This window comes from Hetaerina americana, unplaced genomic scaffold, assembly GCF_022747635.1.
Source record: "Hetaerina americana unplaced genomic scaffold, ioHetAmer1.1.p SCAF_7, whole genome shotgun sequence".
Lineage (NCBI taxonomy): Eukaryota > Metazoa > Arthropoda > Insecta > Odonata > Calopterygidae > Hetaerina > Hetaerina americana.
In genome coordinates, this window is record NW_027287316.1 from 71,856,778 (window position 1) to 71,881,020 (window position 24,243).

A 24,243-nucleotide genomic window follows, 5' to 3' on the forward strand; every position below is an offset into this window, starting at 1 on the left:
TCACTTCTCCGTCGAATGAAGAAATAACCCCTCCGACTGTTATGCGCCGGAGATGCAACTGGTTAATCAGTCCCTCGTGGGGTGAGAGGGCAAGGGTTTCGGTGAGGAAGGAAGTGTGCTTTTCACCGCACTCCGCTAGAAAGGAAAGATGTGTGTCAACGGAGTGTGTAGGAAGGGGACGGAGAAATTAATTGCGAGTGGCGGAAAGCTTATGAGCTTAAAAAGTGTGCCAATGTTACCACTACCACCACACTCCCTATCCCACCCCGCCTCCCTCCGAACGTCCCCCCCCATTCATTCCCATCTTCATGTAAGTTTATATATGCCGTTTTCTCTTCCCTTCGAGAGTCGGGGAAATAATCGCGTCCGATAAGGAAATGAAAAATTACGGGCGTTGCATCAGTGACGGGGCATTTTCTATACTTACGCGGGCTCGCTGGACTTTCGCGAGAGCGCAACAGCGGGGGTTCCTGCGTGCCGAAAACATTTTTTCCATCAAAGGGAATGGATCTCATGCCTATCAACGAGATGGTTTGAAAGTTTCGTTTTAGATGGTGAAAAGGATGGGGTATATCCACAAATTAACCCTCCTCCCCTTAGAATACATGGCTATCTACGCTTAAACTACGCAACCTCAGAATCTAACGGACAGAGCTGTTGTTTGATGAGCTTCATATTGATATATTTACATCTAAGTAGACTTGTCACAAACACAGGAATAGAGAGAGAATTTTGAAAATGACTCCTATATCCCCCACGAACGAACCCTTGCTGGTTTATAATTATGGTTCTGGAGACTCATTGAGTGGACTTCTATATTTCAAAACTTTTATTTAAACTGAGTGAAAGTGTATTAATATTATAGATTCGAGTTATTCATCGCATCCTTTAGCCTGAGTTATATTTTTGCCAATGTATTATGTGAGGAAAAAATAACAAAAGTTAATTATTTGTATATAATATTTATAATTTCAAAGTGTCATAAAATTTGTTGTTTTTCGGAAAAGTACTGTTGACACAAGCGACATAAATGTGTGAAATCAATTCTGCGAAACATATTGAGTTGCGCAAGTAAATCTAAATAGATTTATTTCTTTGAGATAATGAACACTGCCAATACACTATAATCATGCAGACTACAGGAATCACCGGGAGGGCCTCCGAACAAATACAAACGATAGCATTATCTTATAACGCATCCAGTCCCATCACCAATGCCGACCGTTAGATAGGGTGTTCATGAAAATATATGTAAAATTAATTATGAGAAATCCATAGTTAAATATGCTCTGTGATATTCGCATGGCAGTTATCAAACTCAACACAATGAATACAGTGTGTGTCTAATTCTACTATACATTTCTCAAAAAGAATATTCCTGTATTGCAAACGAAAGAATTCGCTCTTTCAATCCCTCCAGATTGCAAATAAACGCATCAAATTTTTCGATCACAGTGGTTCAATTACATTATAAAAGGTTAGTCGATAAAAAAATTACACATGACCCCCTTTTTCGCGATTGAAGCACATGACCTTTTGGTTACCTGGCGCGTGCGTTGCCCACCAAGTGAACCCAATTACGTTAGCAGACAGATCACCGGGTGAGTAAAATAAGTTTATGGAGGAGAGACCATCCTACAATAAAGTTTGCTAGCCACTCAGAATTTCAAATCCCTGCTGGATTTTGAAATCCATCGAGGAAAGTGTTAAAGTAAGATTTATTTTCTTCCACCCACGAAAACAAATTTCAGCTGTTCGGCTGAGTTGCTCATAAAATGTCATCGCAACGGTTTTCTCTCCGATAACAACGCCCTCAGCCATGGGGGGCCTCTTCGAAAGGGAAAAAAATCTATAGTGACTTTTTCACACGCGGTGAAATATCCCCACAGAGGGAAGGAAGAGGGAAGGCTTAGGGAAATCGTTCCCTAATGTGCTGAAACCGCTTGGGAGGACGGGAGCGAAGGGAGGTAATCTTTTGGGATGGGTGAACCTTGATTAAATCGGTCAGTTGGCACGGTGTGCTCTCAGCCCATCACCGCTGCGAACAACGGAGACTCTCCCCCCCCCCCCCTACTTCCACCATCTCGCACCAAATTTTTATTCTTTTCCGAAAAAAAATCATACATATAGGAGAGAAGCACGGTCCGGAGTTTCATCATTACGAAATACGGAACGTGAACGCAAAAATCGTTCCCCGGAACGGACGGGGGGGAAGAAAGAAATGCCTCCGGCCAGAAATCTCGCGATCGCGTTATTACAAAAGATCTCACGGAGCCATCTCCAGCTCTCCCACCCCCTACCACCACTACTACCCTCTTATAACTCTTCTCCTGTAGCTACTTCGAAGGATGGGAGGGGGAGGGGCAGAGGATCTGAGGCAATTCGCTCGCAAGCTCTTTATATCGCTTGCGTAACCGCCAACGCAGAGCGCACGCGCGGGTGGCCATCTCTAGAGATCTCATAAAATGGTTTCTCGATTTTTTCTTTCCCCGCAACTTCCACATCTCACCTCCGCCTTTTATTTTCATTTCGGTCACCGAAATGCGGGCGAGTTGCAAAACCCTTCGTGAGTGTGGTAGGAACGCGACGGAGAGCTCCCGAATTTGGCCATCTTCCCAGGAGCCACGGTGGATCTTCTTCCTTACCTCGGAAGAGCAACTGAATGAATTGAAACGGTCTCGCCGTCGTCATCATTGCTGCATCCCGATAAGACTTGGACTCACGCCAGTATTCGAGCATGGAATATACAAGACGTACAATGACGGCAGCATGTACAAAGATCGCTTGCGTCTTTCCGTACGGATGCTAATCGCCGGTGTACGAGTAATTTGAAGCAAAAAGATTTTTGACCCGGGGCAAAGAACGGTGGATTGGATGGTCGGGGAAGGGATGACGTAAAAAATCACAGGATATTTTTCAAGTGAACTAATGCTAAAGAGGTGAAGACAGAGTTTGTGACGTCAGTTACTTTACGGACGGAAATAAAGAAACTAATCAGCAAAGGGGTGGTCTACGGGAAAAAGTAAAAATACCGATTACACACTTCCTAAGGAATTCGTTGAGGAAAATTGCATTTTGATTTATTCACACAGAGCTAAGAGGTTTCGTTCAACAAAATACTAAAAGGATCTTTGGCGAAAAATTACAACGAGAACAAATTCTACAGGAAAGAAGTTTGTGGAAATTATTTACCTAGAGAAATTACTTCGTGCCATTCATTTCCCCTAGTATGTAGGCTTCATTTTCACGACTCACTTTTTATTTATATTTACACCCTAATGAACCCTGATTACGACTATGTAATGACGGGAGCGTGCTGTGGAAATAAGCTACACTAGTTGGAAATGAACGACACAAGGATTTCTCTGCCGAAGAAAAACGAAGACCACTTTATCGAAATTCTCTCCGCTAAAAAATATCACAACTTCCATCGGACAATCCAGAGTGGTCCCATGACGTCTTCTCATCTTGTCAGCGCTAATCTCTCATTGTGTGGCTGGCAATTAGCAGGCATGCGATGAGGGTCCGTGAAATCAGTGCAATCAGTACACCGAAACGGTAGGAAAGAGGGTTGACCGTGACTAATATTTCGCGGTGAGTTGTACTCATAATTTGGCGGATGAGGACCGTTTTTTCTTTCCACCCGGAGAGTTGTACTGAGTGGCCCACGACGTCTGGTGCTAAATAAATTCCCTGACTGTAGGCATTAAGTCTTTTAGGCGATGATTCAAACCTTTAATTAAGAGCTCGAGGAGGAAACAGGAAGTAGTGTGTCCATAGGAGACTATTTGTTGCGTTCGGATAATATGTCTTCGATTATGAAGTGAAGAACCTTAGCAATGCCGTAAGTTTCCATCGATGTTCTTTGACCAATAATTCCAAAATTTTACCGTGTAAAAATCATCTTCTTAGATCAGAATCCAAATCCTTCGGCTTACTATCGAGTGATAGAGCCAGAGGCTGACTTCGCTAAAACTACTGTGGCATATTTCCCGCAGTTTCGTTGAAGATCTCACTATGGTCAAAATATACTGAAATACTGATTTATACTGAGAAAATTTACAACTGAGAATACATGGAAATCATAACAGACAATAGGAGTAGGGTTTTGGAGGTAGAGTATAAACAGCACGGCTTTCATACGATTAGATCATGAGAATTTATCAGCCACAAGAGTGACCAAGTGAAAATATAGCGTTTCATGGCCACTTGCACATGGAAATCTCAGAATTACATAAAGAAAATGAGAATAACAATGCAATTTCCTGGGATCAACCCACCGAGTTCACGAAAGAAAATGAGCGACAGATACACGACTATGATGTATTAATTACCAAAATTAACGTTTTTCGAGATTCTAACTTTTAGATAGTTCCCAGACCGAAATGAAACAAGCTCCAATTATTGTTCTCGTAATTTTGATTCGTGACAGCTGACATTTCCACACAAGGCAATCTATCGGGTGCCCCTTCTCTTCCATTCTCTTTTCCCTCTCCCCTTGTGCCTTGAAGGCCAATAAATTAATGAATAACTTGCTCTATTTCAACTACTCTCTAATTAAAGAGTTTAATGCGTGGGTGCTTAAAAAAAAAGCCAAGTATATCTCTTAAGAAGTATTTTACCATGTTGATGGATCCGAAATTATACATTGTGACCAATGGCTACTTTGCATGCATAATTTGGCCAGAGCCATTTATGTATCAAGTGATGACAACAAATGACTATCAGGATTTCATGGGAATTCATTGGATAATCTTTTGGCGGCCAACTAACAGTCATGCCGTGCTGGTATTAGCTGAGAAAAAAACTCGGAACCCGATTGAGTGGCGACCCGGTTCAAGGGTATACTCAAGAGGCCTCCTCCCTTTAAGCACGAAAATCTTTCAACCTAATTATGCCCTCGCCTTCTCGGATTAGATAAAACTCGCCAACCGCTAAATCAGAGCTGATTTAGTTACATTATTCAAATCAGATATTCGTCCACAAGACCAGGATTCTATTACGTCCTAAGAATGTTCGTGACGCATTCAACTGCCACGGCATGAAAGGCAATTTTCCTCCAAAACATCCCGATGCATATTCTTTTCTGTCCCCGGGAAAAGCATTCGGTATATTTTGCATTTTAATGACACGGCACGAGAAAGAGGAACGCAATCAAGCGGTGGGATTGAAAACGTGTAATTTATCAAAAATTTCATTTCCATTATGAGAGAAACCAGTTTTCGGAGTCGTACTGCATTATTCTAGAGGTCGACAACTTGATAAAATGAGACGAGTCCTCTTTCCCTATTTCGTGGCGAATCAAAACGTTAATGTGACCCTAGGTGATTCTTTGCCTGCGAAGATCGCTCTCACTGTCAAGGCTAAGGCAAAATGTGTAATTTTTCAAAATATCTCCCCTCCCCCCTCGCAGTAATGAACGACTTCGTGGCTGACCATTATTCCGTATCTCCGCGAGTTCCCTAGTGCATTATTCCCCATTCCTCACCGTTTTCTTCGACGGCAAGACGGACGGGAGGGGAGTCAAGGGGTGGATCGGAGAGGCAATACTCGGCCATAGGTTGCCGACCCCTAAGGTTAGGTCCAGCGTGAGGAGGAAGGATCCTTTGCCCTTGAAAAAATTGTTGGCTACATCTTCTTTCAGGTCCATGACTCGCGCGGCGCAGGGCTGGTTCCCTCCGCGGGGGAGGGGCGGAAAAGGATGCGAAAATTGGCCAAAAGGTAATTTGGAAATGGGCGCCTTTGCCGGACACGTATTTGTTCTCAGGGCTTTAATTATTTTCCGTCACGTACATACGACTAGGAGAAAGGGGAGCGAAAGATCTCAATCCTGTTGGAAGATGAGAAGACGAATTTCTCCTCGCTCTCCTCCTTGTGAAGCTCTCTCCCCTTTAACCCTCTCTTCCTCCCCAAACCAGCACACTGTCCCGAGAGGGGCCTTCGTGTGTACTCCGCGAGCGCTCTCTCTTCCTTTCCCTCTCTCTCTCTCTCCCGATTCCCGCCCGCCGGCTCCCTCCCTCGCTCCCTTCCTCACCACGCAACCACTCTCAATTTATGGCTTCGCTCATGAATGGACGAATGAGGTCCACCTTGTTCCCACGTTGCGAAGATGTTCTTGCCCTCCGCCTTCCCTCTCCTTGAGAAAGGCTCGACCGTCGTTACCGCTCTCCGGACAGTTGATCGAAAGCCGTCCGTCAAGGTAGGAATAATACGTAAAACGTGCCGTCCATCCTGGAAATCCATCCTGGCAAATCTCTATTCATTTGTCCCGCGTTACTTTACGTCCCGCGAGATCACGTGAAACAAAGAGTGGGGGGAGGGCAAATCTCTTCCCAGCTCGCCGAATTCGCATGTTCTTGACTTTGAAACGAGCATGTCTCCCTTACATATTCAAGACTCTATTTCTTAATGGAAATTTCGTCATATTTCCCTTGTGCTCTCACATCGACTATAAAACATTACCCAACATAAATATCCTCCACCCATCATACCCGATCATAAATTAATGAAATAGTACCTACTAGTTTGTACCGCAATTTTAAAAATTCGTTCAGTGGTGAAATACACTAAAAATTCTATTTACACTTCTGATAAATTAATATTCTATGCCCTTTAATGACGAATATTTCCTTTTTATGGCGGATTGGTCAACTCTTCGGGCCTGAACCAGTATCATAAGGGCGCAAATTATAAACAAATAATTTAGCGTGCGGAGAGACTTGATCCAGTGTTTTGTATGAATGCATGTTGCATCTTTTTTTCTACGGAACGTAATAATGAAATGATATAAATACGTGCTGTATTTAGGATAGTGATTAAATTAAATATTTTTCAATCCCCATTACCATATCAGTACCAATGATAAAAAATTTACCAATGGATAGCAATGAATTCAAATAGGTGTGATGCAAAATTTTAAAATGCGATAAATATCAGAGATTGAAAGGATGTCAGTATTAGGATTAATCCTTTCTAATTGATATCTTGTAATTATTAATAACTATTGACTGATCACGAACTATGGTGGGGAATCAACTAACCGGAATGCCAGAAATAGGTATATTTTTCCTGCTTGATCGTACATTTCAGGAACAATAAGCATGTTCCCTAGAGTTTGCATAGTCTATTTCGATGGCCATGAATTTGAAGAAGACGGTAGTTCTGTCAAAACTCATATTTCTTCTTTCTAATATGATACGCTGGCGGAAATCAGAGTACAACCGATCCGCGTTCAAAAACCAGAAGTGAATTGAGTGAATGAAGCTTACTGATCGATTAAAGGCCTCAAACCAATTCTCCTGCTCCTCTTATTCCGAGGCTATGCATTCAAATGGCAGAATATCCTTACCTATGTATCTCTTTATCACATACGAGCATTTTGCTTCGAAATTCATCGAATAAGGAAAGCAAAAGTGGCCGTACAGACGAGGAAATCGCTCGGATTTCGCTTCATGATATGCTTCGGTTGATCTCCTCCCTCATCCTCTTTTCCAGTAACGGTTTAATCGAGTTTTCCCGAGTGGCCGACTGAGATCTTTCAGTGGATCCTTATTTTATAACCCCTTTTTGCTTGCTTTTGTTCGTCTTAACGTCTCTTTTTGCACAAGGCCGGCAAGGCATTCATGAATGGATATGTATGTCAGTGTGGTTACAAACCAATTTTTTTGCTGATATTTTCATTCCCAAAGACGGCCATAGTCCGACCAGCGGTCATCGAAAACCACCATTTAGCCATCGGAATATATTTAAAATTCTAGTGATTTGCTAAAGTTATAAAGTAATGGACGTGAAAACATTAAAAACCCATGTCAGTATATGAGCTTTGGTATCATGTGTTTTTTCCTGCAAAACACTGGAAATAATATAGTCCCCCGATTTGATCGAATTGGAATAAATACAGAAAGGGTCCAATCACTAAAACAAAGGAAAAGTTGAATCATAAAACGTTAACAAAAATAAGAAACTTTGATGGTCTTATCTCAAATACACAATATTTATGCACCAGTGATTCCTCCAAAGAGTTGAACCATTCAAATAGTAACTAAATGAATTCTCTGGCACGATAATTTTCCCATTTCAAAAATAGGTAAGTAGGAGAGCTGAAGACTTTCATGATAAATTACCAATAATAAAGGGATATTTTAGATGGAAATCTCATATGTCGAAGCTATTATGAATATTGAGGAGAAAATCAAGAAGTCAATGACAAGATTAATTTGGAATAGTTAGTGAACGTATATGCGACTTCTAAAAGATGCATTGTAACTTATTCAAATCACATCACGTAATTGTATACAAAACATTGACACAGCATAGTTAAACCGTATTCTCATCATTTATTAATTTCTTCTGTTTGTGTTCAATCTGTTTCTACAACTATTATTTAATTCAATGACAGCTTTTGGTTAAAGCAAGAGAGAAGAGTTGCATATTTAAGTAATCTCTAATCCTCCACTCAATACGCCTAAAAATTTATCGTCATACCGTTGTGAAAACTATAGTCTATCTTCAGCCCTTATGTTTTATTCAAGTAATATTCCTTTTCAAATTAAGAAGCTTTTATTTTTCGTTCATGGAAGAAATATTCTTTATAAAATAAAATTAAATAATTTACGGAGAAGAGTATCGACCTCTCTAGTAAGCTGTGGTCGTGAAAAACGCCATACTTGTTCTCTCCATGCTTTAGCATAGCAGACAGTGACGGTATTAAGAGTAGCTCTACGCAGAGTAACTAAAAATATAATTTTATTCCTTCCTATAAAATGTCATATAAAGATAACTTTTATACATGCCCTGTAATGCACATTGATCATCCAGCTCCTTAGACCTTAACTATTGCCGATAATTTCGTCAGAAAATGTTTGCTATTCCTTATTTCCACAAATGAGCAATGTATTCCTGGAAACTATATTTATTTGCCCAGAATATGAAAGCTTATCTAAATTTGGTCTCTGTGGAAACATTCTCATGCGAAATTTCGTCACAATTCCTGGGAAGACGAGACAGAAGGAAACCGTAGGTCGAGGAACTGAAAGCTGTATTCCAGTTCTTCTGCGCCGACAAAATAAAAATACAGCGACGCCGCAAAAAACCGAAAGCGATCGATTAAAATCGCAAGAGCGATTGTAGTGGGGAGAGCCACCGATTTCACGAAACTGGACGCAATAAGAAACCTCCACGGGCGAGTTCACCCGGGGACTTCAACGGACGAATTCACCCGGAGACTTCAACAGGCGAGGGAAGGGGTGGCTGGATTTTTAACGAGAGATTATAACGGGAGATCCCGGCGGCGCATAGCACGAAAGAGAGAGGGAAGCCTAAGTATGCATAAAGAGAATGGCGGATTCATGCTTGCCAAAAGGAGTGGAGTGGGTGGGAGGGAGGGACGAGGAGGATTCTTCCTAGAGACGCGCGGCTTCCCACGGGGCGGGGAGGACGGAAGGTGAAAGGTATGGGAGCGGATGATGAATGCGAGGGTGGCGGCGGCACGCACCCGTGTGCAGGCCTAGTGCAACTGCCATCTGATAGGATGGAAATATGAAGGAGGAAGATGTGAGGGAAAGAAAAAGTGTATGGTAATGACTCCGATTTCTCTGGCACTCCCCCACCACCCACTCCTCGCGCACCCTCCTCGCCTCTCTACAGGAGAGCTGCCGCTCTGCCCTCCCCCACAAGGAGGGGTGGGGTAGAGAGCAATTGAGGACACCTTTCGAGATGGAAGAGGGAGAGTTGTGAGGCCTCCCGTCTCTCCTCTCATCTCTCCCCCAGAGAGTCGACCGTGGAACGTGTTCCGCGAGGCTTCGTTCTCTATCCATCTCCCTTTCCATCCTCCCGTCTCCTTTTCGCTCGCCTCGCTCCCTGCCTTGAGGGCTTAAGGGAGAGTTTCCCTTGTTTGTGTGCACCCGATGTGGAGATGCTGCGAGTGGTTTGTTTGCTTTCTTTCGTTCGTCTGGCCAAGTCTCTTCGACAACCCGCGTGCGTCAGCTTCTCCCGGTCCTCGCCTTCACTGGCTGGCCACTCCTATTTATCAAACTCATGAGCATCTATGTTTAGGCTTGTCAGAACTGCTACGGCATTAGGATTGTAAGTACCAAATGTTCCCGGCCACTGACATTTTTCACTGGAGCCATTGAATCTCTGAGTTCACCCGAAATAAGAACGGACTGCCGTTATATGTACATTGTTTCATCCATCCCGGAATGTCACAATACACGCGTGTGCATTTTAAAAACTTTCTGTAGATATAATCGGCTATTAAATATGAGGAAGGATGAAAAGACTCCAATTTTTCCAGTGCGAGCTTCTTTTCTGACCTTGGCGTCCGGAGTTTTCATCTTTCTCCGTAGATACCCTCCGAACGTTTCATTTACCGTTATCATGGAAATGACTGCGTTGGATTTCCTTGTATTAACTGAGCCGTCTGCCCTGATGACCATGAAAAGATTAGCTCTAATACCGTACAATTATATTTAATATTTGTATGTAAGCATGCACTGTGATTCCTAAAAATACCGTTTGCTTTTAACTGCAGGGTATCGGATGAGAGGTCTTTGAACCCAGTAATTTCTTTACTCTGTCTCCTCTACAATTCCGCTATGGCTCCAGAAAAACTTTAATTAAATCACCTTACCTATTTTCCGTTTTAATTCGATTAATTTTACTAACTTTATTATTGTGCAATTATATAATATACATTTAGTATTGTAGTATGTACATACATATATAAAATACTCAGGAATTTTGATTCGGATTAATTTAGGGGCAAACAGATACAATTGTCGTGTGAACTCATTGGTTAATGGGAGAAATGTAATGGAAATAAATAATGACGCTTACATATAACGATATTTGGTTTCCAATTTATCTCTAAAGTCAAAGGAAAGATGCATAACTAAAAGAACTAACTATTACTAAAACTAAATGTATGATGAAATGTACGTATGACTATTTCCTGAATAAACTAAAGATAATCATCGACAGGAAACTTTGCCATGAAAATTCTGATTGGATTTAGCCAGCGAAAAGAGTCACGGGAGAAAATTTGTCTTTGAGTGTATTGATTTGATATTCGTTTTGCAAAATATCAATACTGCACGCCGAGTACGACGTACCTCGTATTACGGACAAAATAGTCTAATTCATTCTGATCGTCTTAAGCAATGCAAAATTTTTCGTTCAATGTATTACTTGATTATTTATTGTTCACTTCTGTTTCTTAAATTGGAGCATCAAAATCAGGAAGAATGCAATGCTCTCGAAAACTAATTTTTTCTCGTAAAACGTGCATAGGTGTGTTTAAATAAGTAATTCCAATACATATCACAATAAAACAAACACTACTTCAACCACCGGATCTGTGTGAATTTTCGAGTCAAGCGATGGCGACCTATCCCAAAGTCCTTCCTCAGCGTTGCCTCCCTCGTACTCAGTACCTGCCCATGCGCATGCATTCCCTTTTCGCGAGTTTCACGCTTTCATCTCCCAGTTTTCCTTTCCCTGTCATCGCCGTCATCACCGTTGCCTTGTCGCGTGATGAACCGCGTGGGAGACACTGAGTAAAATCGTGAGAAATCGATTTAGGCGTATCATTTCACAATCTCTCCGTCCCCCTCCCATCCCTTTTCTTTCTCTATCTCCCTACACCCGCTGGAATTCTCCAGAGAGAATAAACCTTTTTTTTCTCTCTTTTCAGGTCTCCGTCAAGGAAGCAATTCCTCCCGCAGGGTAAGTGATGGGGAAATTCTAAATGTCACAGGAGATGGGTGAATGTGAAACGTCAAGCCGCGACATTATTTTGTACGTATCTCTTGTGCTCGGTAAGGAACGTACACCCACGGTTGAAAATGGTGAGCCATCCAGACTACCACTTTGCTAGTACCTTAACTTACTGCAGAGTCCGTTGGCCAAATTTTGTTTTCATAGCTTAAGTTTTACGACCTATATAGTGGTGGCTACAGCTAATGGTGGCCACTTATATCCTGCACCGGACCCCTCCTTTATCGGCATGGTAGTTAGGTATTGAAAGATAAAATACACCCTTACTAATGTAAATGTAGCATTACAGCAGGCCTCCTCTCATCAAAATACCTAGTGAACATAGTATGGCTTAGATCCAATGATGTTAGTGTTCACGGGTACTAACCAAGCGCAACGGAATTAACTAATAATTAACTTCGTATTTTTCTGCGCATAACTACTGGTACATAGATACATAAATGAAGATTTAAACGTAAAATTTGATGCGTTTATATTAAAATGTATAAAAGTATTTATAACAATATCCACGTAGTTTTTCCCTCGATATTTTAACATCATACATACATTTTCTTTCGGGTAAGTAACAATTTCATTGAGAATAGGCTCTTAAGTATCGTGGAGTACAATATTTCCACGGCGTATTTAATTGTTTTTAAGAACCACAGGAATCATAGTAGGTATAGTTTCAAACTGAGATAATTAATTAAGGCTTATTTCTATATATGTGTGTATATGTGTATATATATATATATATATATATATATATATATATATATATATATATATATATATATATTTGTCAAAGGAACATGGAACAACACTTTCCATATAATTATATTTTTATGCACCGTTTCAAAATAATGCGTTTATATATGCACAGAAACATTAAAACGGACACAACCTACACGATCAGCATCGTGTATTTTACCTTGAATAACTGTACTATTGTTATGATATAGAAAAAAACCGCTACCCAATCAGGAAGGAGCCGATGACGTTATATGTACATAGTTTACATTTTTATAAGCAACACACCTTACAAATTTATCGATCTGGACGAATAAGAGAACTTTCGATTTCAGGATAGAGTAAGAAAGAAATTCAAAGTCGTCGTTGCATGTGAATCATGACCTCAATATGCCACGCCACACCCGCAGCGTAATATGAATGACAATACTGCGGCGATAGCAAAATGCAGGCAACACTAACCGTGTTATGTATGCCCTACATAAGAAAATAAAAATAATAATTGAAAGTGTTCTATATTTCAAGGTTACTTCCACGTACTTTCGTATTTAAATAAGAGAGCCATGATCGCATTTATTTGAGAACAACTGGTACAGAAGCTTCTACACCAAGGTTGTATTAGGAAGACAATTTGAAATTCATAATTGCATAAAATCACATCCTTTCATAACTGCGCATTCACTCTGGTGAAAATATGATAATAATAATAACAAAAATATAATTCCTATACAATTTACGAGCATCATTTAAAAAATACAGTTCTGCAAAAAGTGCTGATCAGGATATACTGACTGGACCATAAAGAGTGTATTTGATTGCCAATTTCAGAAGCATTCACATGTGGATTCAATGCTGAGGGGAAGATCAAAATTGAATTGAGATGTTTCAAAAGCACTTTGGACATTTCTGACCCACTCTTGTGGCTTGAGCTTTTCAAATTCAGTATGGAAAATGTAACATCTGGATAGTAATGATATTTCATTATCTTAGTCGTCTCGTCAACAATTCCAACTCAAATTAAAGCAGTGGCAGTTGCGCAACTAATAAATTTTTAGCAGCCAATTAATATTTAATTAAAAATCTAAATGGACTTTTCCTGAACTTAAGTTGATTATCCAAGACAATTTCCAAACGCGTTCAATGAACAGTGGAAAGATAAATGCTGGTAGAAATTACTACGTTTTGCTTTGTTGAAACTAGGACAATATCGTCATAAATGTCTAATGATGTAACTTCCCGCATATCACTTTGCTGTATCGCGACATTGGACCCATTAGGTCCCGAAGCATGGAGTTACCTCAGCTCTTGCATGCTCAAAAAAACAAATTTCAGCAGAGCGTGACTTTTACCACGGAATGTGGTTGCTTCATCAGGCATCGGTCTGAGCAAATTCAACGAAGAGATTGATGCCAGAGTAAAGAAATTTCTTCCGATGGAACAGTACTATAATTTACGATTTATATTTATAACCCTAGGTTGACAAATTAAAAACATTGATAGGGATTAAAAACTTCTTTCTCATACAAGTAATAACCGCGATCATTTTCCAAAAATCAATGCAGTGAATTTTCCACGAAAATTTGACATATTTAATGTCCTTGTATGCGATATCAGCTGCTATTTGATAAACTGCAAGGGCTTTCAATTAAGTTATTTATTTTACTTGCCTCTTTATGAGTAAGCTTATTCCAAATACAGCTGTTGCAATATTTTCTGTTTGATGTGAAACGTGCTAGAGTTTACGGCTCTGAAAATGTATTGTATTCCATGATCAATGAAAATTTTTCCACGAAAACTACTAATATAGACTTTGGGTTTTGTGTGTGAATTAAGAATGACGAATATAAATTACGGACATTATATCACAATCTTAGAGAAGACCATTTGTTTAAATGATTAGCAATTAGCGTAAAAACAAGGACTTTGGCCGTCCATCTAGGCAGCCGAGGGTATGTACCGCGGGGAGGTCCGGACGGGTGGATGGTTGCAAATTAAGGAGCTTGATCGGCGACCCTCGTCTTTTTTTTATCTTATATGTGTGTAGAATATATAATAAATTACAAATAAAAAAACCTGATCACCACAAGGTGCACGTATATTCCTCATGTATCGTGCCACGTCGTCAACGTACGCAGGAAACAAAAAAATCAATTTCTTCGAAAGCACGGCGAGAAAAATATTCATAGAAAGCAAATGGCTGAGTACGATAAACAAACAAAACTTGCTGTTTACCACAGAAATAGTCCTGACTTCATCCGTATTTGGCGGGAAAATAGGGTCGCAGAATGATCTCACGGTCTGTGTGGACTAGCGGCATTAACGGTTGAAACGTTTTGGCGACGGTAGTCGACAAAAGCCATCTGGGAAAAGAAAAAAAATTGACATAACTCATCAGATCGATTCGGAAGCGACTATTTCTGCTTAGAAACCATCGAAAAGAATCTTAGAATTACCATCTATAACTCTTTCAACTTAGGTTTGATCCGTGGTTGAATTGTTGTGGTTTCAAGATATCATTTTTATGTCATTAACAAGCAATAGAATAGAATTAAATACCATTAATTATTATTGATATTTGTGATGGCCTGTTCTCTAACGTACATGTATGAATTTAATCTAACTTAGTAATAATATATAATGTGTTGTAGGATCTCGTATCTCGTAGGATCGAAAAATTTATAAAATCATCGATTCAATATATCGTACGTAATGTGTTCCACAAAATATAATGAAATATTTAGTTCCCAATATCAGACAATATCGTATCAAATGGTTGTGGACATTCTGCAGCACTGAACCAGGAGTAAATAAGAGATTAAAATAATGCATTTTTCCAAAGAGTTTCTTGGTGAGGCCAACTACTTCCCGAAAACTGCAAAAGTCTCTATAGCCGTGTGTTTCTTGAAATATTATAATTTATATAAGAACGAATGAATGCATATCATAAGTCTTGTATCCTTGGATAAAGGTTTAAAATGTGAACCTGTATACGTAGGAAATGGGACGCCAGCTTTAAGGAACAGCAAAGACTGTGGTGCTAAAAATATCAATTATGTATATTTATTTTTTAACTATCACGACGCTCAATCAATACGATCCCAATCAGAAGGATGAAAGCATTACATGAAGCGACCGGAACATAACAGAATGAATTTTGTTAAGTTCAAACGGAGTACCTTTCGATTCATTGCTAGGAAAATGACAACAGTAATTTTTACAATCTCAAATGTTTTTTTCAAGTGCCGAAGAATAGGCGACAGTTCTTAACAATTGAATGAATGTAAAACTCCAATATCCGTAAACAGTTTACCTTTCTAAACAAAGTACAAATGAAATTAGTTGGCTAACGCCACAAGTCAAGGATGGGGTAAAAGGTAAAAAGGAAAGGGATAAGAAAGGTGAATACGAATACGCGTATTTCGGCCACAAAGTAGCCTTCTTCAGCATACTGAAGGGTAAACTTCACAACAACACAAGTCGAAGTGAGCTCATTTGTACTTTGTTTGGTAAACTGTTTACGGCTATTGGAGTTTTACATTCATTCAATATTACTAGCCGTAAGAGCTCAATTCTATCAATAATAGTCCCTAACAAGGAGGAAATTTCCTCTTCCCTCTCAGCTATGGGATCTTCCACTGTCGGGCAACAATTATTTAAATTATCACAGTAGGAGCAGCAGATAAATTCTACCATCGCACACCTTCCATAGTAAATATCAATGCATTACGAATCACTGAAATAAAATAAACCGTGTCATTGTTATATTTTATCCGATGGGTAGCGGAAGAAACGGAGGACAACGCAGGCGATAAGGACCATAAATCAACTTGAACTTCCTCAAAACTTTCCGGGCCGCAGTAGGGCGCCGCTTTTACGCCGTCGCCCGGGGCAAGAAGGCGGCCGCGGGCCACCCTTGCCCTTGTATCCGAGGATGCTTTCCCGCAGCTTCGACCCTCCTTCAAGAGCCTCCGCCCCTCCTTCAAGAGCCTCCGCCCCAACTTTCGCCTTCCCGGCCTCAGTAGACGCCGAAACTTTAAGGAGCGGATTCCGCCGGTGCTTGAAACGCTTAAACGTAGAGCCGGAGAAGACGACGACCCACATTTTCCACGTCTTCGGGATGGGGCGGCTATAAAAGTGAGACGAGACTGGGGAAGGAGAAGGTGGGGGTCACATTTCTACGTCCGCCCCACTCCCCACGCTAATACGTTCACAAGCATTCTCTTTCTCGCTCCGTCATTAGTATCTCGTCAGAACAGTGAACGTATTTGTAACCGATGAACCTGTGCCCTTAGGGATGGGTCTTTTTAGACTGCACTGGATTTACCCAGAGGTTTTAGCACGTAGCTGGCTGAGATCGACGATGGTAATGATTTGAACGATTGAAAACTGCACGTGCCTACCTACTTAGGTGGCTTTTTTCTAAAGATATGCCATTATGCATTAATTACTTTAGCTGTAAATATAATACTGTTGTAAATATTCCAAAATATTCCTAATCCGTTCACATACGAGGTCTGTTTATTTCGGATGGATGAAATATGGAGATGATACGAGTTCGGAAAGGAAGGCACTGAAAAATCTTTTAGAAAAACCAAGCGGAATGTTCTTCTCTAAAGAATATGCATGTAGAAAAGGCCATTCTGGCAAAATAATATCTAAATATACCGGAAACGAATATTTATAAATACTAATTATTCCATAAATGATTAGATGATTAGTAAAAGGGAACCTATTTGGAATAAATATACCCATAAATCGTTTTTTTGCATTCATTAAACCTTGTTCAATTTTTTATAATTTTAATACTTAGGTACGAAAAACGTACAAGCCTATTAGAAGTCCAGTTCTAATATCGTTAAAAATTGCTATTATTTTAGAATATATTTCAGTGGAAGGATATTTTTCTTTGGATAAAAAGTCAGCGCAAAATGGAAATTTCAACCTCACTACATTAATGACTCCGTGGAAAAGTCTGGAACCAATCCAGTGAAACTGAGACGCCGGGTCACCTTAAGATAAATGGAGAAGGGACGGCATGAGTGATAATAAGAGCCAATCTCCTTTACAGAAACAAGATGAAAAGCCGGCTTTCACATTGTAATTATTACCTTATATCGAAAATCATGCTTCGAATGGAAATTCATAAAGGCGGAAAATGAATGTTCGTTCATGACCAGTTCGGATACGCGATCACTTTTTAAAACGCAAGCTTCGACCGTTGAATGTCGCAGTCGGAGAAACAAGAGGAAATGGAATGAGAATTGTCGGTTGGCGAAAATCATACTAGGGGCGTAATACAATGTAAATAATTGGAGATGCTACGCTGATATCCTAATAACTACTAGTCAAAAATAAAATAGCAACAACTATAAATATACCATATTTGTACTTACCAATGCATCAAAGGCTGTAGAGGTCTACTACAATTATCTATATGCTACATATCCGTAATGACAATTATGACACAAGGGTGAGGAATATCTCGGAACCATAGAGTGGTTTTGTGACTTCACTAGAAGTCAGAGGTCAAAGTTCACTTATTTTATTATTAATACGCCATTATAAAATATTTTACTTTCGAATAACCTATGGTGAGAATGTTGCGATCAATATTACTTTTTCAAGCTAAAATATGAGAGCAGTCGGCATTTTCAGAAATTAGCCTTAACCTCAATGAATATTTTCAAAATTGAAATACTTATTTGACGATAATTAAAGTTTTTGTCGTGCTAAATGAGCGTCGCGCGAAAATGCGCAAAATCACCTGGATTGACCATCGACCCTTCTGCCCCTCTTCGCTGTTGTTCATTATGGAAAATTCGTCGTCCATCACACCGCCAGGAGTTGAGGTTACGGTAGAGGAAAAACTCAGCCTACCGATCTCCTCGTCGGCATGCTTCTCCGGTAAGGTTACGGACTCGTGCGGCAAATCATTAAAATTTCGGTATGATCTCCGCCGCACGCGTGTGCCGTCCCGCAGAGAGGAGAGCGAGACTTGGGCGTCTATCCCGCAGCACAGCTGAATGCTTCTCGTCGCGTGAAAGAACGGTCGCTCCGAGCACCGTCTTAGAAAATTTTCGTGGGTGGGGAACCGGTGAAGACGTTTTCGGTTGCTCTCTGTGAAGGTAAAAAAAGGGTTAGGTAGTGTCATATTGTACAAGTGGGAGTGGATTTGACGGCGACCAAAGGACAAGGTTTTCCCGAGTAAGCGCTGCTGGTGCACCGAAAACTTTTTAACCGACGCGGGTTCGTATTGTGTGAAAGCTCTTATGGATCGTGGTGCTATCTAACTCGTGTCTGTACAACCGTGTGCCAGTTTAAGGGAGCCGTAAAAGTTGGAAGGAAGATTTCGAATGAATAAATGGACGACTCATGTAACATTTGACATTGGTTTAATCCATATTAGGAATAGGGGTCCTCCGGGGCCCTATTTCTAACTCCCAACAAAACTTTAACATATCAATACGAAGAGAAAGTCCAACTAGTATTTCGAACCCAGAAAAACCACCGAATTGTGCCGGGTTATGAAAAGTATCAGCGTCGGATTCACTCAAGTACATGTCGCATTTATCTGTCACGATATGGCTCTGAATTTCCTATGAACATTCGAAATATTATTATTAACTATCGTAGTCAGTAAAAATTATCGCTGAAAATTGAAACTAGTGAGTTGCATCAGAATATTTCTCTTTGTTAAAGGTGAATGCTGATACACTGAATATACTGTAATGATAAAGATAATGAACCAATTTGAATTGAAAATAATCTTTTACTTTTTAATATACTGTTACTCTTAAAAAAATTAATAATTTTCTTCTGATTTTTGTTAACTTCTGCGTCTAGTATAATACCATGGGCGAATTTATGGACGTGGACACTTTCTCGTGTCTCGTTAGTATTATTGCTGCAAATATTATTCCTCGAATTAAAACCTTTCGGTATATTTGATAACAAGATAACCATAAGAGAGCACCTACTATGCATACAGTTCTGAGGAGAACAAACGAGGAAGCCTGAAACGATCGGTAGCAGCTGTGGAAAGGTGGAATTCGCCATCCTTAAGGGCGATCTTAACATTCATGAACTAATATACTGTATAGCACCAATTTTATGTAATTATACGAGTTAACATATATTGCACAATGGTCCTGTCAGTACATTTGAATACATCTCCTTAATCGATTTAACTTGACGTGTGATTGATATATACTAGTTAGTTAAGTCAAAAGTCATGTAAATACGTTACTTTCTCATCATTTCAACTGCTTTGATTTTTAAGAAGTGCCAAGAAAAAAAACTGTAATCCGCAAAAAATTATGAATTCTTTAACTTTTTTATTAACACAATCCATTAAGCTGAAATGGATAGCCCGTAATGAAGTTCATATTCTGCTTTTTCACAACAAAAAAATCGGTTCTCCTGGACTCACTAACTCAGTGCACGAGACGAGCAGGTCACGGAGGTCATCCTACGGCCCGGAAATCACGCTTTTTCAAACGTGGTCACTCTCAAAGAAAAATCGTGACGCGTACGTACATCGACTAGGCATCAAAACCTCTAGGAGCACCGAGGGGCCTCACAACTCATCAAAGTAGTGTTTTACTTTCCAATTTACGAGTTTCACCAATTTTCACAAAACTAAACGGTGAAATTCTAGTGAATAAATGATTTTCTGGGCATTTGCTCATTGGGTCATGCAGTTTGCCGAGCCTGCTAAGCTTTCACGGGTTTGTGCCTTTCAAGTATTCGTCCATGGAGCTCTAAGATCCAAAGTCGTGATAATCGACGAGATTGATAGCAGGCAAAAAAAATTCGGTCTTTATCTCGTTTCAAAATTTGATGATTATTCAGGAGAGTGACTGGAGGAGGTAGTGCTGGTCAAAAAAAGATTTCGTATCCGGGTGTTTTAAGTCCTCTGACTCCACGAAATGCTCTCTCTTCGAAGTCTAAAATTACCACGTCAAAGTTAAACCCACCTGGTAGCATTGGAATCGTGCCTTTTATTACAATTCATTATCAGTCTCGAGTTCTTCTTACGCCCAGGTCAAGGATGGGAAATCCTTTCAAAGAGATGTAGGAGAAAGATTTTGAATTGCTCATCATCTTCATTGAGTATTGTGTTATTTTAGCAAAGAGAAGCACGAGTGAAAAAATTATTTAAAGCATGGAAAATACAGAAAAAGTTTACGATTCATCGTTACACTCGATGCAAGTCCGCGTAGGCAGAACCGCTTGGAGACTAAATGGGGTGCAGCGAACAATAGAAATGCGTTTCATCAACCGCATATTATTACCCCGGAAGACAGCGATTTTCGAAGGCCATTGGTGGAAATCTCTCTTATCGGGTGACTTTTTTGTTTGTGTTTACTTTGAGCTCCAGTGGTTTTTTCGCTTCAGATTCAACGGTCGAAAAGAATTAATGGTCGGCATTATATTGTCTTCGTAGGCTAGTTCAAATTATGCCCAACTTCCTGATGCATTCAGTGTTGAGTACATTCGCATTCACAATGCCTTTTCGAACAGCATCGAAGCTATTATTACACTTTTGAAAATCATTAATGTTTTGGTTTAATTTTTTTACATCTCTCTAGATGTTTATTTGGTGGCAATAATACTGAGTGCCATTTTTTCGTAATATTTTATCAGACTTACTGAACTATGGTTAGTCGTATTTACCAAAGTACAAATTCCTAATAATCCTAATGGCCAAATAATTGATAATCAATCATAGCGTAACCAATATAGAAAGGAATTATTTCAGAGAAAAATTTGCAGAGCACAGTGAAAACGTAAATAACATTATAGCCGAATTTCTATCTAATGGCAGCCATTTTTAGATACCCTCTTTTTTGCAGATTTGGTTCAAATCACAGATTTTCGCTGAAAAAAATAAAAATTTCCTAAAATCCTGCTCTTTTTACATCTTCTGATAAAAAGTAAACAAATTTAAATTTCGAGTTTTTAACGCATTAGTTGTTCTCTACTAAAACCGCCATTCATTCGTCTTGGCCTATCGAATTTACAGACTATATAATATAAAAAGCTTCCGGAGACCCAAGCATCAAACAATGTTCTTTCTCAATTATAAATATTTCTTTTCTAATTAAAAATTTTCCTTCAACGTGAAGCATTCTTCTGGTTGAGCTATAGGCGTGTCTTCTGACTTCCTGTATGAATACACCACCAAGAAGGGAAAATAGGGGGGAGTGAAATTAATTGCAGTAACAATGGACTTGAGACTAGAGAAAAAGAAATCGGCCTGAATCAGCAGCTATGTTTCCTTCCTTTCTTCAAGCTTCCACTTTCCTTCTACATCTTGTGTTTCTTACGTTTATGGAAGATTACTAAGTCCTGAGGGAAGGACAAATCAATCGCTCGCGATAAATTCAATCTTTTCAGGTTAAACACTGTGAAATCTAATATTAAAGATACATAGATTATACCTAAAGATCTAACCTATGTAATAAAACCAGTCATACCGTATTGAGGTGTTCGTGAAACCTACGAAGTTTTTTTCCCTCTATCTCCTCGTAAATAAAACACTTTTATCTATGATTAACAGTAGCCTATCAGTCAATATAGGCCATGGCCAAGTACTAAGTACTCTTTGAGTCCTAAATCCAGCTTATTGCTGTACTGCTGTAAACACTCTAGTAACCTGCATTACATTGCTCCATTCTTCAGCTCAACGTATTTTCTTAACTTCACGGCATCCAAAATGCCTAATCATAATCTCTCTCGGTCTCGCTCACTCAACATTCTCCCCTCTATCACGATATGTCATATACCATTGCCCCTCTAAAACATTTTAAAGGATATTAATAAATGAGTGGCCAATGAGGAAATTTATTTGTAAAACTAGGTTTGCTAAAGTTAAAAATGGGACATTTTCTCCTAGATTTATATTATTATAGTCACTCTTAAAAACTCCTGCAGAAAATAAAACAAAGGAGAAGGCACTATAATTAACTAGAGACAGCAAATAACTCATATATTGATGGGTCGTAAAATAACTCATCCATCTATCTACCTCATTGCTCTCAATTCCCTACTTCCATTTTTCCTGTCTCCTTTCAATTTCCTCCAAAAACTTGCTCTCTTCCATGCCTAGACAATCATTGTTTACCGTATTGAAGAATTAATGTGATACTTATGGAGTGAAAATTAATCATAATTAAACAAAGATAAAGGGTTTATCAAGAAGTGGGAAGGATATGATAAACATCAACGTTGGGGGGTGGGGACAAAATCTAGAGCAGGTTATACAGTTATGTTATTTAGGAAGTGCCTGGAGAGGATAGGGTCGTGGGGACATAAAAAGAAGGGTTGCGCTCACAAAAATTTGGGAGTTGATGACGAGCACCTTAAATGAAGACGTAAAGCAAAGACCGGTGAAAACTTCGTACGGTTCGGAAACTTGATTTGATTGAAGCAACAGGATAATCATAAAGTGTAGGCTTTTAAGATGTGGCTGTGGAGAAGAGTAGAGAAATTAAAATGGATGAAAATGAAAAAATAATGGAGTTCTAGTAATGGAGGGTGAAGAGAAGAAGCCATTGGGATATATTCGAGAAGGCAGGGCAAGTGGTTGCTGTAGTACTGAGAGGAAATGGGATGCTGAGGTCGTTAATAGAGGGGAGGATGCTGGGACAGGGAGGTAAAAGGAGGAGAAGAAGAAATGGAATTTTGAATGGAATTAAGGGAAATAAAAAGTATTAAGAGATAAATAATGAGTTTATTTCATAGGCAGTAAGGGGTTTAAGGATACTTTTGTGTCATGGGAGTAGGGAATTGCGTACACAGCTGTGTGTAATGCCTAAAATCTTACTCTTACGCGGTAGACTACATCCAGCAATAACCATGCCTCGCCTATCTCCGTTCATTTTCCTTACAGTCCACATTCATGTTTTGAAACTCTTCTCCAGACCCACACAATTTCGACTAAATGCATACTGATTCCATCAACATATAGGTGCACGAAAATCAAGTGGGAGTGGGACACTGTGATTTCACCCCCTTCCAAAACACACACACATATGGGGAAATCGTTTTACAGTCATTTTCTCTACGCATCTACGTCCCGTGGAACGGCTCTGATGATGGTGTTCGAACTAACACGATTTTGTGGCCGAGCAGGCGCATTCGGGAGATGATTTTTTCGGCACGCGCGGGGAGGATTTCGAAAAAGTGAGACTGCATTTGTGTGCGGGGGGGGAGGTGGGCGAGACGGTAAGGGAGGGGATATGGGGGGATGGAGGGAGGGAGAGAGAGAGACGAGCCCGGTTGGATACATCGGCCTCTGCGTGCCTCGGCTCCCTATCCTCTCCTCCTTCACGTGAATGTGGGTTATGGAAATTAAAAGAACTAGGTCGCATTGACATTCGAAAGTGACGACGAACAGGTGGTTGCGATAAGGGAGCGATTTTACCGTCGGAGGAAAGGGAGAGGATAGACGAGGCAAGGAGGGACGAACGTTAAGGACGGGATAGAGAAGGAAGGGCACGAAGTACGAACGAACGGTGTAGAATCTAGAAGCGATGCTTAAAAGACGCATTATATCGCTTTCTAAATCTGCAACCGCTACATGCCGAAATGCGTAATTTTGGAGGATATTTAAATATTACTTGTAGGCTTGCTGATAACGTGTAAATTTTGTCTAAACACGCCACACAACGGTAACCAATTAACAAAAAAATGGGAAAAATAATAAAAAATTTGACTTATGAATGACGAGCTGAG

At 39.9% G+C, this 24,243-nt stretch overlaps 1 long non-coding RNA gene across 1 annotated transcript in view; it reads left to right on the forward strand.

Moving 5' to 3' along the window:
* The window catches only part of LOC139696754 (uncharacterized), a 157,483-nt gene that overhangs the window by 91,075 nt on the left and 42,165 nt on the right, over positions 1-24,243 (forward strand). Inside the window, exon 2 of the long non-coding RNA XR_011702652.1 lies at positions 11,693-11,724. This is a non-coding gene — a long non-coding RNA (uncharacterized lncRNA). The remainder of the gene's footprint in view (positions 1-11,692; positions 11,725-24,243) is intronic.